The sequence below is a fragment of the Trichosurus vulpecula genome, chromosome 1, assembly GCF_011100635.1.
Source record: "Trichosurus vulpecula isolate mTriVul1 chromosome 1, mTriVul1.pri, whole genome shotgun sequence".
NCBI lineage: Eukaryota > Metazoa > Chordata > Mammalia > Diprotodontia > Phalangeridae > Trichosurus > Trichosurus vulpecula.
Window position 1 is genome coordinate 529,336,611 of NC_050573.1, and position 18,953 is coordinate 529,355,563.

The following is an 18,953-nucleotide window of genomic DNA, read 5'->3' on the forward strand; positions in this document are numbered from 1 at the left end:
ATCCATAAAATACAGTTACTGTCTTCAAGGAAGGAAAACATGATCTATATTCCCCAAAAATACATGATAGTACTAGACAGCACATGCAAAGTACCAAACAAATTGTACAACAGAAACACTGCTGGATTTGGAGTCTCAGAAGGCCTGGGTTCAAATCTTGCTCTTCTATTTCCATTGATTCGTGTGATATTGGACAAGTCACTGACCCTTTCTAGGCCCCAGTTTCTTTAAAATTAGGTTCATTGGACTCGCCAGCCTCTATGATGCCTTCAAGCTTTAGCTCCTATGATCTCTCCGATTCCTTTCTACCCTAAATCTGAGCCTATGATCTTGGGAATGCCAAGTGCTCCAGGAATTCAGGGGAAGAAGAGTTTTGCTGAAGGCTGAGGCCTTGAGCTATTATTAAGTGGGATTACTAACGTCTGTGCTAGCGGCTGTTGTCATCACTATTAAAAGAGCCTTTTTATCATCAAATACAACTTTTTTTAGTATGCTTATGCAGCTGGCACTGTGCTAGGCACTGATATGGGAACTTGCAAGAGGGCAGAAAGCCTCCTGGTACTCTAGGAACACGTGCTTAAAACAGATTACATTAGAACAGATAATCATTATGAAATATAGGAGAGAGAGGACAGTGACACACCGAATACAAACAAGCTAAGAATGAATATTGAAATACATGCTTTATGTAAGTCTGACCATGGGGGATGTGCTAGGTGCGCTCCACGGGGTGTATGCTCATTGCGGAAGGGTCAGAACAGCCTTCTCCACTGCCGGACAAGTGGTTATGTGTTAACAATTCGTTCTCCCCTGAAGGTGACCCCTGCCCCTTCCCCACCTTTCTAAATCTGGGTCTCCACGTCCTGGCAGCTTTGACCTGGGTTAGGTGGCTCTGGACTTTGCGGTTAGGGCTCAGCCTCCTGTAGATGAGAACCAGGATTTACTCCCGAAAAATCAAGCAAGCTTCCTGAAGCAGCTGAAAGGGTAATTGAATAGGGCAGCCAGCCAAGAGAGGTGACAGCAGAGACGGTAACATTTGCAGGACCAATTTTCTGCTGCATTTAGGGTCACAGTTGTGTAGCCGAGTGGCCTGCTCCAATCCCAAGACTTCCCAATTGTAATTGTGAATTTTCCCCCATAGACACAACTCCATGATTGCCTAGACTAGAGGGAGATGAGAAGGTAGCAGTTGGGAATGAAGTGTACTAAGAAGCATAAGATAGTGGTGATGGATTCAACCCAGAGTCCATATGTCGGGAAAAGACTTAGTTCAACATTATTGATCTGAAAGTGGGAGCATTAAATATCTCTGCTAATCTGACACTGCTTCATTTGTACTTTATTATTATTGTTAGTACGCTCCATGATTTACTGCATTCGCCTTGGATTAGTATCAACGACTATATTTTTCCAGAAATTTTTCCTTTCCTTTCTCCTCTCCCACTTCTCTCTCCTCTGTGTTTCTCTGTCTCTGTGTCCCTGGCTGTCTCTCTAATTCTGTGTGTGGGTGTGTGTGTGTGTGTGTGTGTGTGTGTGTGTGTGTGTGCGCGCGCGCGCGCGTATCTTGCTGTCTTTGTCTCTCTGTCCCTCACTATCTCTCTCTCTGTCTGTCTGTCCCTTTCACTCTGTCTCTCTGCCTCTCTGTTTCTCTGTCTCTATCTTGCTCTTTTGTCTCTCTGTCTCTGTTTCTGTCTGTCTCTCTGTCTCTGTTTCTCTGGGTCTCTATCTCTGTCTCTCTCCTCTGTGTATGTCTCTGCGTCCCGGGCTATGTCACTCTAATTCTTTGTGTGTGTGCATACGTGAGTGCATCTCTCTCTCTCCCTCTCTCCCTCTCTCTCTCTCTCTCTCTCTCTCTCTCTCTCTCTCAATCTCTTTCTCCCTCTCCCTCTCTCTCACTATCTCTTTCACTTTAACTTTGTCTATTCCTCTGTTTCTCTGTCTCTCTCTTGCTCTCTCTGTCTCACCATCTCTCTCTTTCTCTGTCTCTCTCTCTGTCTTCCTCTCTGTGTCTCTTTTCTCTCTCTCTTCTCTTTCTTTCCCTTCTCTCTTTTCTCTCTCACTCTGGTGCATTTGTTCTAACAGATTAATTTCTGGATTGTAAAGAATTATACCTCTCTCTAGTGGTCAATGAGATCAACTTCACCTTCTAGAAACCTAGCTACCTTCCTGTCTCCTAGAGATGTGCATTGTAAACCTTAAGGGCTCTATAGAAATGGAAATTATTATTAGAAACCAACCGTATGAAGTGGGTTTGTGGGAGCTGTTGGCAGGGGAGGGAAAGCAGATCAGAGGAAAGAGGTATTGATGTATGTGCAATTGTGCCTTACTCACAGATGTGACAACTCCAAGGAGACAGTGCCCTGTCATTACACCCATCATTACCAGGCTCATTCAATTATAGTGTCCTTTCAGAGGCGTGCCTTTGTTAGAAATCATTACAGTGCCCCTTGGTACAATCAGGTCCTATTGAAATGCCTGGATGACAAGCTGAATCAACGGGACCTATATTGGTGTTGCAAATGAGGCATACCCTTGGCCACAAAGTCCGGCCTTCAGAAGCCTGAGGCCCTTGGCCCAGACCTGTGGCCAGGATGACCAGGCCCCCCCACACCCCCACCCCCAGCTTTTCCTTCTCATCTGCAGCTCCATGGCATGAGATGACACAAATCTCCCTGGATTGAGTTGTTCTCAGTTCTGAGGGGACATAGCCAACCCCTGGTCACCTTGTAGCCAAACGACACTGTGCACAAGTGTGCTGGAGCAAGTCCGTATTGATTTACCTTCTATAAAAATAATGTGAAGCCAAAAAGCCAGGGCTGTCTCGGCACCTTTCCTCCTCTGACTGATCTGTGTACTCCGAGTCTCCAGCTCCCTGCTAAAGTACCCTGCTCTCCCCTTGGACTGTCCATTAGTCCATTAGTCACAGTGTAAATTCTCCAAGCCATCCCTCAGCCTCCTGACTTGGGCTGGCCTGAGGCAAAAACATGAGAAAGTTTATCATCAGGGGCCTCCCCCTCAGAGAGATTCATACTGACTCATGGCCACCCTATCCTGCTCCTATATCCTAGGCCCTACCCCTTTCCCCAAGTCAGAGCTTCTTAATCTTTTAGTGTGTCATGGACCCCTTTGGAGTCTAGTGCAACATATGGACCTCTTCTCAGAATAATGTTTTTAGGTACATAAAATACATAAGATGACCAAAGAAACCAATTATATTGAAATAGTTACAAAAACATTTTTGAAAAAAGTTCATAGACAGTGGGTTTAGAATTTCTGACTTCAGTGGAACTGTCTGAATTTGGAAATCAGATAACCTGGTCTCAAATGCCATCTCTGCTATCTAGTACTCATGTGACCTTGGAAAAATCATTTTATTTCCATGGGCCTCAATCTCCCCATTTGTCAAATGAGAAGGTTGGACTAGTCTATTAAGTTTTAAAATTTTATTTTAAAATGTAAAAGCTCAAGGGCCATATAGGGGTATGCTAGCCTCTGAACTAGATGATCTCCAAGGTTCCTTTCAGCTCTAAATCTATGGTCCTATGTGAGACACATGATCCAGTCGAAAGAGTCCTGAGTTTGAATCCTGGTTATACTACTTCCTATCTCTGACAGGGGACAAGTTAGTTCATCTATCTAGGACTGAGTCTCCTCACCTAAAAAGATATGGATTCGACTAAATGACTTCTGTGTTCCATTCCAGCTCCAGGTTTCCCTTCTTTAAGTAATTCCCCACATTTTGAATATTTCCTTCTTCTCTTCCCCAAATCCAGACTATTCTGTTCTTTGTCCTACTCCCTCCTGGCAATTTGGATGAAACTAAATCTGGATAATGCGCAACCTCTCACAAGTGATGCATTTGCATCTTAACTGAAGTCTTCTGGAGATGAAGTGCCTTAACTAGCAAAGGTCACCCTAAGGGGAAATTTGGACACTTTGGCCAATGAGGGAGATATTTGAGGGTAGGGGAACTTTGAGGCTCCCTTCAAATCCCCAGATATAGGTGCTACTTCAGCCACAGTAAGACTAGCCCTGCCTATATCAATCCTGTGTTCACAGTGGAGGATGGAGAAGATTACTGGGCTCTACACACACACACACACACACACACACACACACACACACACCTACCTCTCTATAAATACCTTCACTTGTCAGCTTAAGCCAGGAGAAAACAGTTTCCACCCAAACCTGAAAGATTTACTCCTCACCCATCAGACTGTGTCTGATCAGTCTGCCTTAACTTCTGTATAGTGGCAGTATTTGCCTTCTGGCCCCATCCATCCATCCTGCTGCACTGAACTAGTGTCAGAATGATGGCAGAAAGGAATGCTGCTGAGAGAAAGAGAGACAGACAGAGATAAAAGGAAATGATAAAGAAATCACACTTAGCCTCTGACCATTGAATCCCTCTATACAAGTCTGACATGTCAAAAAATTAGCTAAAACTCGGGGCATTTGGGGAGAATCCACATAGCCTCATAAAATGTTCAGCCTGGAAACCCTCTGATCTAGTAGTTCTTAACTATTTTTTGTCGCCTGGACTCTGACAGTTTCAGGTAATCTATGGACCCCTTCTCACAATAATGATTTTTAACGCATAAAGGATATAGATTACAAAGAAGATCAAGTGTATTGAAATATGTTAAATCACTATTAAATTTTAATTAATTTATTAAATTGAATCTAATCATTAAAATTTTATTTTAAATGATTTTATCTTTAATTTTTGAAAATTACTGTTGTTTTATTTATTAAAAATGATTAAAATGTTTCAAAAAACAAGTTCATGCACCTCAAATTAAGAACTTCTAGCCAAATCTAATGAGAAAAATGGAAGACCAGAGAAGGAAATGAACCTGACTCTAGTCACACAGTTAGTTAGCCAGGGGTAAAGCTTGGGCCTAGAATTCAGGTGTCCTGACTCCCAGTCCAGGGAGGGTCTTTCCACTAGTCAAGTTAAGAGGATTTTATTAAGTGCCTACTATGTGCCAGGCACTGTACGAAGAAAGGGAAATAATAATTCTTGCTCTCAAGGAGCTTGAAGGCTAATGGGAGGGGTGGGGGGCACCATGCAAACAAATACTGCTTCTCTTATACTTTATGGAGGGGAAAAAGGGATTGGGAGAATAAAAGAGGACAAAGACTTGTTCCCTTGTTCTCTAAGCCTCCCAGTTGACCATGTTCAAATTTTAACTGGGGTCTTAACTAGATGGAGTAGTGCTAAGCAGCCAGAGCCACTCCACTCCTAGAATCTATTCCGGGCTTTTCCTCTGTCTTTCAGAAAGTACTTGCATCTCCCAGACCTGTAGAAGGGAGCTAGGTCCACACATCCTTAGTATGTGTAAAGCCTCCCTCACCTTGACAGCCATGACAGGCTTCCCAAGATCCCTCTCAGAGAGGGGTTTCTCTCACTTGCCTGGACTCCAGATGATGGCATTTCTACCAAACTCCCTCTTGGACAATGGTTGGTCCACTGAACAAGCTCAGGGGAGGTGGAATATGGGCAAGGGCAACCCATGCAACCTGTCTCTGGGCCTGTTATTGTTGTTTGTCCTTCATTCTCAAAGAGGACTGTGACATCAGGAAGGTGATGCCATGACTTGTAAGTGAATTGGACTTAAGTGAGGAAGGGTGTGCAAAGTCACCAGCCTCACTTACTCCTCCAGAACCATCTGGGTCCAGTGGCCGGATATAGATCAGGAGGACTGGAGATGGCCCCCTCTGTGTCTGTAGATCAGGGACTGAGATTCCACCCTCCTTCTCTGCCCAAGGGAGGATCTGTCAATCAATAAATCAATCACAAGCATTTATTAAGCACCTATTGTGCACCAAGCACGATGCAAGGTACTAGGGATACAAATACAAAGAATGAAACTGTCCCTCCTTGAATTGAGGCTGCTAGGTGGTGTTAGACTTAGGATCAGGAAGGCCTGAATTAGAATCCTCCCTCAACACTTACTAGCTCTATGACTCTGAGCAAATCACTTAACCTCTCTCAGCCTCAGTTTCCTCATCTGCAGAATGGAAGTTATAATAATAGTTCCTATGTCACAAGAACGTTGTGTAGATCTATTGTCAGTGCAGCTCTCACACCAGTTACCTATTAGTCCAGGTTCAGCATTGGGACAAAATGAGGCACTTAGAAGACATGGAACACTTAACAAAGCAGACTAGGTTTAACCTAACACAGGAAGAATATGCCACAAGGACCCACTGGCACTTAGCTCATCTCAACACAATCCCCCTCTTCTCCCTCAAGGAATGCCTCTGCTCAGTATGATATCAGGATTTGGCAAGTCATGATCTTCCGCCAAGTCTGAAAGATCCAGATTCCACATAGAGGGGCTTTTCAATGCCCCTACGTCAGTGGTGCCAAACTCAAATAGAAACAGGGCCACTAAACCGTCCGATATACAAGTTGCATATTGACTAAGAAAAACCACAAAATAATATCATCCGTGTGTTTTTATTTATTTTGTTAAATCTTTCCAAATTACATTTTCATTTGGTTCCTGACCCAGTCTGGGAGTATAGCGCACACCTGCTTTAAATGACCAAGAAACTACATTAGTGAGCTAGGGTCACTTGGGTTCCAGGGGCAGCTTTGTCCTGGGTCTACTCCATCTTGGCTGATGGGGTGGGGAAGGAAGCAGTGTCTTAGAAGTGGAGGCCAATCAGGTCCCATGGACAACCTTATCCTATCACAGGGTCAAATGAGCTCATGTGAGGTTGGCTTTGCAAACTTTAAGGCGCTACATAAATGCTCTAAGTAGGTTCTGTGATACTGATTGAAATTTTCCCACTGTGTGTGGAAGAAGAAGAAGGATTTTTTAATAGGCTGAGGGAAAAAACAAAGTCAGTGAGTGGAAACAGGTCATGCAGCTGAAAGACCTCAAAGCAGGGTCAGACCCAGGATGAACCAAAGAAGGTCCAGGGTCAAGTTGCAAGAGTTTGAGACTAGAATAGACGGAAGGCAATAAAGCTTGGTGAAGAGTCTCCAAGTCCTCAGCATTCAGTGTGCATATTTTCATACCTGACCATGAAGACCTCCAAGGTATCTTCCAGCTCTATAGCGATGATCCTATGATCTTGGATAGACAGTCCTGCTGCCCCATTTCTGAGTTTGTCTGAGCTGGACAGCTCCAACCCTACCTTCATTGCTCTCTTTTGGTGGGGACAGGGAAGGGCAGATGATTCTGTGAGTTTTGTACTATTCCATCCCGTATTTCAGAATTTCTCATTGACTTCTGGCCTCTTTTTTTAAAAAAATCTTTCAAATAGAGAAATCATTAAAAGGGAAAATAGCACACCATTCCTGCTCACAAAATCAGAGTGTGTATGGGTTTCACAAGAGGTTAAATGACTGAGATGGAGGGGGGTGGTGTTTCCTAGCATACATAAAGTACTCTGATTTCAATTCAATTCAGCAAGCATTTATTGAAAACCTACTATATGCCAGGCACTGTCCCAGGTGCTAGGGATCAAAGACAAAAGTATGAAAGGATCCAAGCCCTTACATTCTATTGGGGCTGCATCATTTCCTCCTGGCAAAGACGTAACCTATCAATAACTTTTAGTCTTCTCTAATTATCTGAGGCTAGGAGATCAGATGAATGATACTTTCTTACTGTTAATTTCTCTCAGTCTCAGAAAATTTCACTGACCTTCCTGGAACAGGGGCATGGACCCGTTCTATACATAATGGAAAGACTATCCCTTTTTTTCTCTGCTGTGGATTTAACCTTAATGTCCCAGGTCTCCAGACAGGAGAATGGAGACTCCAAATTAGGTTGTGGTGAGTCAGGCAGTTTGAATGTGATCTCAGATTAATTTGCATAATGGCCACCTGGCAGTGTGTGCTGGGAGAAATCATGGTGCCTTGACACCTGAACCTAAAAGAGATAGAGTGATTTACTGTTAGCTAGAGAGGCATGATGGAACAGTTGGAGTTTCTTCACCATGACTTTGGGGGCAAGGCACTTGTGTTATAGTCTAACCAGGCAGTCCTGAAGTTTAAGGCAGACCCCCTTCAGTGAGAATACTTTTCTGTGTGTATTGGTTAGTCCTCTATTATTAGGAAGTCTTTTAGGTATTCTAAGACCTTGGAGGAATTAATGCATAAAGAGGAAATAAATACCTTTGGATGAATAGGGAAAGGACTAAGAATGGACCTAGGACAAAAAAAAATCTTGACAGTTCTATCCCCTTAAAATGCCTTGTATCATCCCCTCTCTCCATTCCAACAGCCCCTGCCCCTTTTGTTCAGGCCCTCATCACCTCTCTTGCACTATTAGAACAGGCTTCTAATTGTACTCTCTCTTAGATTCATCTTTCCTGTCTCCAAGACATCCTATACCCAACTGCCAAAATAACAATCTTCCTAAAGTACATGTCTAATTATGTCACTCCTTTCCTTTTGAACCTTCAGTGGCTCCCTAGTGCTTTTAGGACAAAAACCTTAAACTTGGTCTTTAAAAGCCCTTTGCAATCTGGCTCCAATATATCTTTCCAGACTTATTTCACATTACTTCCCTTCATGTCTGCTTAAGTTCAGCCAAACTAGCCTACAAGCTATTCCCCAAACTTAGGGAAACAATTATCTACCACCTCCATGCCTTTTAATAGGCTAGCTTCCTCCTGCTCCCACAATACCTAGAATGCACTCCCACCTCAGCTCCATCTCCTAAATTCCTGGTTTTCTTTGAGGCTTCACTTATGTGCTACTTTCTACCATAAGCCCTTCCTGAGTGCCCTATTCATCAGCAATTTCTCCTTCCTTAAATAATTATGTATAGATTTTTCCATTTACCTGTTTTATCCCCCAAGTAAACTTTAAACCCCTTGAGGTCAGGAACTGCTTTTCTTTTTTCATTGTATCCCAGGCATCTTGTACAATAACTTGTAAATCCTTATTTGATTGTTTTGGGTACCCCAAACAGAAGGTTCTCTAATTAATATCATTAATGTTAACTTCTGTCTGTACCATTCGAGAATGTAATAAATGCTCTACCTGTGAGATTTCAAATTGTCTACTTACTTCTCTCCCACCCTCTACTTCCATGGAGGGTTCCCTGAACAATGACGCAGTCTAAGCCATTTTAAGATACACATACTACGAGGAAGTTTCAGGGTACGTACTGTCAATCACGGTCACCCACATCAGTCACCCTGTACATCTCTTCCCAAAAATAGCCTAGGAAGAACACAAAAAAGTCAGTGAGGTAAGTACTAGTTCACAGATTATCTACCAAATCCAGTTTTTCATAGTATTTAGGGCTGGAAAAGAAGAGAATCTAGCCCACAATGGGGCAGTTACATGGTGCTGTGGATGGAGCACTGAGCCTGCAAACAGGAAGACTCATCTTCATAAGTTCAAATGTGGTCTCAGACCAGACTAGCTGAGTGACCCTGCATGAGTCACTTAATCCTGTTTGCCTCAGATTCTCATCTGTAAAATGAGCTAGAGAATGAAATGGCAAACTACTCCAGTATCTTTGCCAGGAAAACCCCAACTGGGGTCATGAAGAGTCAGATACAACTGAAACAACTTAATAACAACAAAAGTCCACTTTATTCATTTTATAGTTGAGGGAAATTGAGACCCAAAGAGGAGAAATAATTGGTCCATGGTCATACAAGTAATAAGTTGCAGAATCAGGATTTGAACCTAAGTCAGTCAATCAGCTAGCATTTATTAAGTGCCTACTATAAGCCAGGTATTTTGCTAAGTTCTGGGGATACAAAGAAAGGCGTGGGGAAGTCCTAGATGTGAAAAACAGGGCCCTTTTCACTACGTCATATTGCATTTGTCCTCCTCCTCTTCTTCCCTCTCTTCTTCCTCCCCCTCCTCTTCTCCCTCTTTCTTCTCTTCCTCCTCCAAACACATCTGTGTCATCCTACCATTATCCCCTCTTCATCCTTCATCCAACCCCAATAAGAAAAACAATTCTCATTTCTATGGCACTTTAAGGTTGGGGGGTGGGGTGGAATGATTCCCTTACAGCTACGCTGTGAAGCAGAGGGTGAAACTGAGGCTAATAGAGGTTGAGTTTCTTATTCAGTTTAACACAATGCTCGCTCAGGCTTTTATGCTTTCTCTCCGCATCACTTCCTTGTTCCACCCTTGCTTCCAACCCCAGTCAAAACTGAAGCCTTCTCCCTAAGCAGCCTTGGTCCATGAAGAAGAAAGGTCTTTTCTGAATAATCACTCTATCTCAGGCCAGACACTACCCAGAAAAGTCCCCCACATACTAAGGTGTAAAAATCTCCTGGTGTCCTACTCATGTCTGTAAACTAGCATTTCTTTTTGCTTAAACATATGTCTGGTCTGTTGGAAGCCAACTCGATGGAAGATGCGAGGTAGGGGTCTGGTGGAGTAGTGAGAGGATGAATTTTGAAATCTGAAAAGAAAGGGAGGTGGTTTGCAACATTGGAAGAAAGATGGTTTCTTTGGCCATCTCTAGGAGTCATGGCAACTGGCTTCATGGTCTTGGGTTAGATGACATGGAATAGTGGAAGGGGTACTGTCTCTGAAGTCAGAATCTCACCTTTGGTGATTACTCTCTGTCCAAGGTGAGGCTGGGGCAGCGTTTGTTGGCGTTGCATGACCTGAGGAGATGCGCAGCGCAAAGTGCTCATGCTTTGGGTTTAGAACCAAGGCTGCAGTGAAATTGCTGGATGCAAGATGGGCAAGCGCTGCTAGAAACACCTCGGATTCATTACTTGTTTGATTTTTAATTAATTTTTTGTCATTGGGTGCTCAGAAACCTTTTATTATTGCCAAATTTTTCACGACTCCATATGGGGTTGCGACCCACAGTTTAAGAAGCGTGAGACTAGACAACCTTCCCTTCCATCTCAACATTTAATATCCTATGCTTGAGGTGTTCAGTCTTTTTAAGTCTTTCCTAATAGTCCTCTCTGCCCTCCAACCAAGATCAAAGCATTTTGTTTTCTGAGCCCCAGGTTCTCTAAGCCAGAGGTGTCAAACATGCAGATGCATGCCCCCACAACACTCCTGAGCATGGCCAGAGCCAGATCAAAGTGTAATTCCTCTCTGATTTTAATATTCTGATATATTAACAAAAAATAAGTATGTATGATTTTCTAAGTCAATATGTTGTCCACAGGGATCCTTGTCCACGGTTTAGTGGACTCTGTTTCTATTTGACTTTGACACCACTGCTTTAAATAATTTCTTTTTCCTTTTATCTTTGCCCCCATCCCTAGTCACCAGCTAGCATAGATGGCATAGATATTTTCTATCAATTAATTTTTTAAAAATTTATTTTTAATGTATAGAATAAAACAAGCATTTCCATAATATATTTTTAAAAAGGTGATTGCACATGAAACTTTAAATCTATTATGTACAACTTGCTTTATCTTTTAAATACATAGTAAAGTTATCATGTAAATTTCTTTTTTTCCACCTTTTTTTCTTCTTCCCTCCCCCACCCCAGAGATGACTACCATTAGACACAAATAGGTATATATATATATATATGTAAAATTATTCTATTCATGCTTCTATTTATCAGTTCTTTCTCTGGATACAGATAGCATCTTTCTTCATATGTCTGTTATAGTTAATTTGGGTATTTATAATTAAATCATTAGACGGGAAGTTCCAAGAAGGCTAAGATGGTATCTACCTTATCTAAACTTTACACATCCTGCCCCTACCCTGCATTGTGCTCTGTACACAGAAGGTATGCTTAATTATGTAATAAAGGTTTGTTGAATTGAATTATAAATTATTATCCCCAGATCACACTTTTGCATTTGATAAGTAGGGAGAGGGGTACAAAACAATCCACAATAAATTGAGAGATTAGCATTTTTTTCATAGAAATTCAAGTCTTCGCTCGAACTAAAGGAGATAAACTAAAGAGGCCAGAAGTCCTTCTAACCATAGGAGCTCCCCATAAACAGCAGGTTAGGGCTCAGCTGGTGGGACACAAAGAGTTCTCATAAGCACTGAATTTGGACTCAGGAGTTTTGGATTCAATGCCTGGCTCCAACACTGACTTACCAGTTTTGTGATATTTGCAAGTAAATTAACCTCTTTAACACTCAGTTTTCTAATCTGTAAAACAGGGACAAAAATTGGCTTCTTGCAAAGCTCAATAGAGATAATGGTGAGTTTTTAAATGTTGTACTCATTTTAAACTCAAATACAAAATGGGAGGAAAAAGAACACAAACAGAAGATTCAATATAAAACCATGAATTTCCATTTCAGACTGCTTACTTTTTTAAAAACCACTATGTAATAAATACTACACATTGTTTTCAAAGCTACCCAGTAAGTTTTCTTTTGTTCTCTGCTGCACACTTTTTTTCTCCTTCCCTCCTAACCCTGACCTGGAGAAGATTACATACACAAATAGGTATAAACACATACATATATATTTACATTATATATATATATATATATATATATATATATATATGAAACCATACTGTACATACTTCTAATTAGGAGCTCTTTCTCTGGAAGTGAATAGCATCTTCCTTCATAGGACCAAGTCTTTCCATGTTTTTCTTTTACGGGATATTTTTAAAAGATTAAAATTATTTTAAATGGGGCAGGGGGAGGGAGGTATTTTTATTTATTGTTCTAATAGTACTTATTTAAGCTCTTTGGTAGGGTCTATGAGAGGGAAGGGGGACAGTTATCTTTGTATCTCTAACATCTTAACATGGTATGAAGTACTAGGTGATTAATAAATGCTAGTTGAATTATATTGAATTGAAATCAGAAGAGGCAGCCATGGTGTAGTAAATGCTGCTCAAGTCCAGTCTCTGACATATATTGGCTATGTGAGAAGCATGTGGGCAAGTCACTCAACCTTCTTAGACCTCAGTTTCCTCATCAGTAAACTGAAGGGATTAGATTAGATGTTCTCTGAGGTCTTTTCCAGTTCTAGATCTATAACCCCCCAAGAAACTTCCTCCTGATATCTGTCTTCAGAAAAACAAAAATAGTAATGCGTTGGTGGGGGCTGTGAATTGGTCCAGCCATTCTGGAAGTCAACGTGGAACTATGTCCAAAAAGTCACTAAGAATACCATCATACTAGGCCTCTTTCCCAAAGAGATCAAAGAAAAGGATAAATACATAAAAATATTTCTAGAAGCTCTTGTAATGGCAAAGAACTGGAAAATAAGAGTTGCCTATCAAGTGGACAATTATGGTATGTGAATGCAGGGGAATACTAGAAGTGACTAAGGGAATGGTTTCCAAGAATCCTGGGAAGACCTGTATGAACTGATGCAGAGCAAAGTGAATAGAACACTAAGGAAAATTTATACAATAACAACATTGCAAAGACAAACAACTCTGGAAGATTTAAGAACTCCAATCAGGGCAGTGACCAGCTATGGTTCTAGAGGACCAGTGATAGAGTACACTGTCCACCTTGGGACAAAGGGGTAATGGATTTAATAATGGATTCAAGATGCAGAATGAGACACATAGCTCGGATGTGACCCATGTGGGGATTTATTTTGTTTAATTATGCATATTTGTTTTGAAGGTTTTCTTTTTTTTTCTTTTTTGATTGGGGGGGGTAAAGGTTCTTATTTATTAGAACAATTTTTTTAAAAAATGGCATAATTCAAATAGATAAATAGATTAGTTATATAGATAAATGTATAATTGGAGAGACACAGAGAGAGAAAGATGAAGGGATGAAAGGTCTCTTCCTCACCCAACAGGCACCTTAGAGAACTTCTGGTTCCTTTCATCAACCTGGGTTAATGACAGCCCCTGAACACTAATTAAAGGAACCGCTGTGGAATAGAAAGAGCAGTTCACCTCTAGTCGGAAGACCTGGGTTCAAATCTCAGGGCTGCTGGTCCCTGTCTAGGCAAGTCCTTTTATCTCTGAGCCTCAGTTTCCTTATCCACAAAATAAGTAGCTTGGACTATATGCCCTAAAGCTCTTGTTCCGCTCTTCCCCACCCGCCGCCCACGCACTGAGTTGCACCGCCCCCCCCCCCCACCTGGCAGTAGAGCTCCCCACCAGGCTGAGCCCACCCACCGCCTTGGCATCCCCCGCCTCGGTGCTGAGTTATAAATTAAAATTCCATTTCATTAAAGCCGGTGAGTAATCAATCCCAGCTCTCCTCGCTAACGATGTTGGGCAGGGGGATTCTGCTTTCCTCCCACGGCTGTAATTCAATCGGCCTCGCCGGCTCTCGTTCGCAAACTGCTAGAGCTGCACTTTCCGCCCAAATTTATGGCGCTGGCAACGTCTGGGGTTTGAGTTACAGCTGCAGGTTTGATCGGGGACTGCATTATTCTGCATCTAATCCTTGCACCGTGACAGCGCCGGGAGGGGATCGGGGAGGGGTGTCGGGAAGAGTCTTGTGGCTTTAGCCAAGCCGATCCTTGTTTATCAGGCTCTGGGCTGGGGCCGGAAGCGAAGAGCCGTCCCCTGGGCCGGCCGTTCACAGCCACACACCAGGACACCAGGCTCTTCGGGAGTGCCACCTGGCCGCGGATGCCTCTCCACTCGGGAGCTTCTGGAGGCAAGGAAGACGTCAGACTCCCAGATGTTCACCTCAGCCAACACCTGCACCATCTGAGACCTTACACCATTCCCTGGGAACCCTGGAGCTATGAGCTAGACTGCCCCTCCTCTCCTCCCTTTCCTGGCCTGTCGGCTCTGGGGGGACTTGGGGTTTGCATGGCACTTATGACAGGGAAGGCCTTCAAGCAAAAGGTGGTTAGGGAGAAAAGGAAGAGCCATGATAGAGGAGGGGGAGCAGGCACATCTGTCTTCCAGTGAGCCAAGCATCTGTCTTTACAAACCCCATCGTTCCCAAATTGGCGTAGTGTTTGTATGCACATATGTACATATGTGTAAATGTATGTGTACATGCACATATATGTACCTATAATGCACTACGTATGTATAAGAAGCAGACATTTTTTCCTTCCTTAGATTTTCTAAATTCACTTTGTTGGTATCCCTACTTTGTCCCCATCACATTCTACCTTGCTCTCTCTACACACACACATACACACGCACACGCACACGCGCACACGCACACACATAGATATTTATACATCAATTGATCAACCAACATTTCTTAAGCACCTTTTGTGTGCCAGACATACAGACAGTATGCTGGGGATACAAAGACAAAAAAAATCCCCATTCTCAAAGAACTTGCATGCATACACACATATATAGTATATGGTTGTATACAAATGACTATAAGTGTGCAAAGGAATACATATACATAAATAAATACATGATATTAGCTAACATTGATATATCACCTACTATGTGGTCGGCCCGCAGCTAGACGTCCCAGTAGATAGAGTGCCAGGCCTGAAGTCAGGAAGGTCATCTTTCTGAGTTCACGTCTGACCTCAGACATTACCTACTAGCTATGTGACCGTGGGCAAACCCTTTTTCCCTCAGTTTCTTCACTTGTAAATTGAGCTGGAGAAGGAAATGACAAACTACTCCAGTATCTCTACCAAAAAAAAAAAAACAAATGAGGCCACAAAGAGTCTGTCATGACTAAAAAACAACAACAAATGTACCAGGCAGTGTGCTAAGAACGTTACAAATGTTATTTCATTTTTATACTCACAACAATTCTGGGAGAGAGGTGCTATTATTATCCCCATTTTACTATCAAGGAGACCAAGAAAGAGGAGAAGTTAAGTGACTTGCCCAAGGTCACAAAGGAAGTTAGTGTCTGAATGCTGATTGGAGCTCCGGTCTTCCTAACTCCAGGCCCAGTGCTCTATCTACTGCACCACCTGGCTGCCATGTACATATATTCATGTGTGCATGCATAGATGCATACATACAGGCTTAGTACATTTGATAGAGATCTTGAAGTATTACTGTAGGTACACATATACATAAATGTAAACGTGTATGTGTGTGAGTGACTTTAGGAATATATGGGACTGGACCTATGATTTTATTAATATAGTGAACTCCCCTGTGAGGAAACAATCAATGTAGATCTGTAATTGCTCTCCAGCTTTTAGCCTTACAGTCATCTAGGGCCCTAAGATGTAAAATGAATTTCCCAGGACCCTCAGCCAGCAAGTGTCAGAGTTGGGACTTGAATCTAGGTCTTTCTGACTTGGAAGATAGAAAGATAGATAGATAGATAGATAAATAGATAGATAGATGATAGATAGATATAAAGACAGGCAGATATCGATAGATGTAGATAGGTAGGTAGGTAGATAGATAAATGGATAGATAGAAAGACAGGCAGGTATCAATAGATGTAGATAGATAGATAGATAGATAGATAGACAGATATAGAGAAAGACAGGGAGATATTGATAGATGTAGATAGATATAAAGATGTATATATCAATAGACACAGATGTAGATAGATAGACAGATAGAAAGATACATATAGGGAAAGACAGGCAGATATCGATAGACAGACGTAGATAGATAAATATAGAGATAGATATGTCTTGTGTACATATACATATATTCATACACAAAGACAGCATACACACCCACGGAGACATATGACTCTCAGTAAATAATGAGATTTATAGATGTATATACAATCATTTCCAATCTCTTGTGTTTTTGTGCTTTGTTGGTTTTAGCTTTCATGTTCATTTCCCTTATTTTATTTTATACTCATGGTTCTATTTTTGATTACCTGTATTTATCAGTGCAGATCAAAATAAAATTTATACTTTTAAAAGAAGCATGACTACAAAAGAATGTAAATGATCTTTTAACCAACATGCCAGAATTTATCCATCCAAATGAGTGTTGTCCCTTCCAAGAAGTCCCCTTGGGAGGTCAGCCTCTTAATCCAGCAATGATACCCTTGATAAGAACATACTTGGTATTCTTCTTTTGGAGTGCCATTCGGAGCTCATGATACATACTCTTTAATATCCTAATTCGTTGCTAATCTTTCTACCTTTGTACAGAAATGGAGTTAAACTATATGATCAGAAAGTGGGTATAGGGCACTGGACTTGAAAATTGTGAGACCTGGATTCGAATCCTGCCTCACATACGTACTAGCTGCATGACCCTGGTCAAGTCACTTAATACATCCGGGCCTCAATTTTCTCAGTTTCCTGATTTGTAAAATGAAGTGGTTGGACTTCATGATTTCTAAGGTCCTATCTAAAGCTAGATCTACAAGGCTATAAGATACCTCCCTCCCCAGGTACTGTCACTTAAGAGAACTCTCCATCACCTAAAGTAACCTGGGTTGAAGATACAGCTACTAAAACACCTACAGAATCAAAAGACTAGCTATGTGACCTTGGGCAAATGAGTCACTTATGAGTCTCAGTTTACTCACCTGTAAAATTCAAGTGATAAAATCTGCCCTACCCCCTTCACAGGATTTCTGTAAGGATCAAATGAGTTAATGTATGCAAAGTTCTTTGTAGATTAGAATGCTGTAGAAATGGAAGCTATTTCTTATGATAATCTCCAAGGTCTCTTCCAGCTCTAATGTTCTGTGATTCTGTGATTGATTTTTTGGAAACAGCCAAAAGTCATTTGGAACCGAGTCAGAGGGAAAAAGTGGGTGATCAAACTAGGCCATACCGTGCTAGGCCCAAAATGAGGCAACTAAAAAGAGGAATGAGATGGAGTTTCTTGTGTGAGACTATATAGCCTTTAAAGGTTTTCCTTGGAGAAGCTGTACCATGAGTCAATCTTTCTGCATAGACCACTCTGGGGAAGAACATTGTGGCAGAAATAAAAAACTGATTTATTAATCCATCAATAAGCATTTATTAAGCACTTGCTGTTATCTCTTCACATTGCAACTTTCCCCATTTCCGTTTTGATATATCGTGGGTCAGCATAAGATATTAAATGGGAATTTGGGGGGTGTTTTGCAGGAGCCACAGAAAACACACAAAGGCCAGGAGACAACAGAGAAAAAGTTTAGAAACTCAGAAATACATGAAGTATTATTTTTATCAACATATTTTATCTTTTAATACCATAATAATTCAGACTTCTTTCCTGGTATGAAGGGAGGGCCAAACAATTTTTTGTAGATCTTCCAGATTGCAGGGGCACAGCACCCCAACCCCCAGGATGTGGGAGGGATAACTGTACTATGTGCCAAGCACTAAGCTAAATGCTTGAGACACAAAAAGAGGCAAAAGACTATCCCTGGCCTCAAGGAGCTTATAATCTAACAAAGGAGATAACATGCAAATGAATACATACTGAGCAAGCTATATATGGGACAAATAAAAAAATAATTAACTGAGGGAAGGTCCTGGAACTCAGAGTGATTGGGGAAGGCTTCCTGTAGAAGATGGGATTTCAGCTGGGGCTTAAAGGAAACCAGGAAGGTCAGTGGAGTAGAGGAGAGAGAATTCCAAGCATGGGGGACAGTTAGAAAGAATTCCCAGACTGAAAGATGGAGTGTCTTGGAATAGCCAAGAGGCCAGTGTACCTGGTTTGAAGACTATTGTCCAGGAGTAAGGTGTAAGAAGACTGGAAAGGTAAGGAGGAGGGAGCTTTGAACATCAAGCAGAGAATTTTGTATTTGCTTCTGGACATGATAGTGAGCCACCAGAGTTTATTGATTTGGGGGTTGTGGGTTGGGGTACATTACTGGACCTGTGCTTTAGAAAAATCACTTCAGTAGCTGAATAAAGGATGGACTGGAGTAGAGATAGACTTGAGACACATAGACCCACCAGCAGACTAATGCAATAGTCAGGCATGAAGTGAGAAGGGCCTGCACTAGAGTGGTGGCAGTGTCAGAGGAGACAAGGGGAAGTATTTCAGATATGTTGCAAAGGTGAAATCAACAGGCCTTGGCAAGAGCTTGGATATGGATGGTGAGAGATGATCAGGAATCTAGGAGGAATGGGGAATGCAGGGTTCCCAGCTCACCTCCAGAATCTCATGCCTTTGTTGATCTTCCATCAAACTTAGTACTTTTCTCCTTCT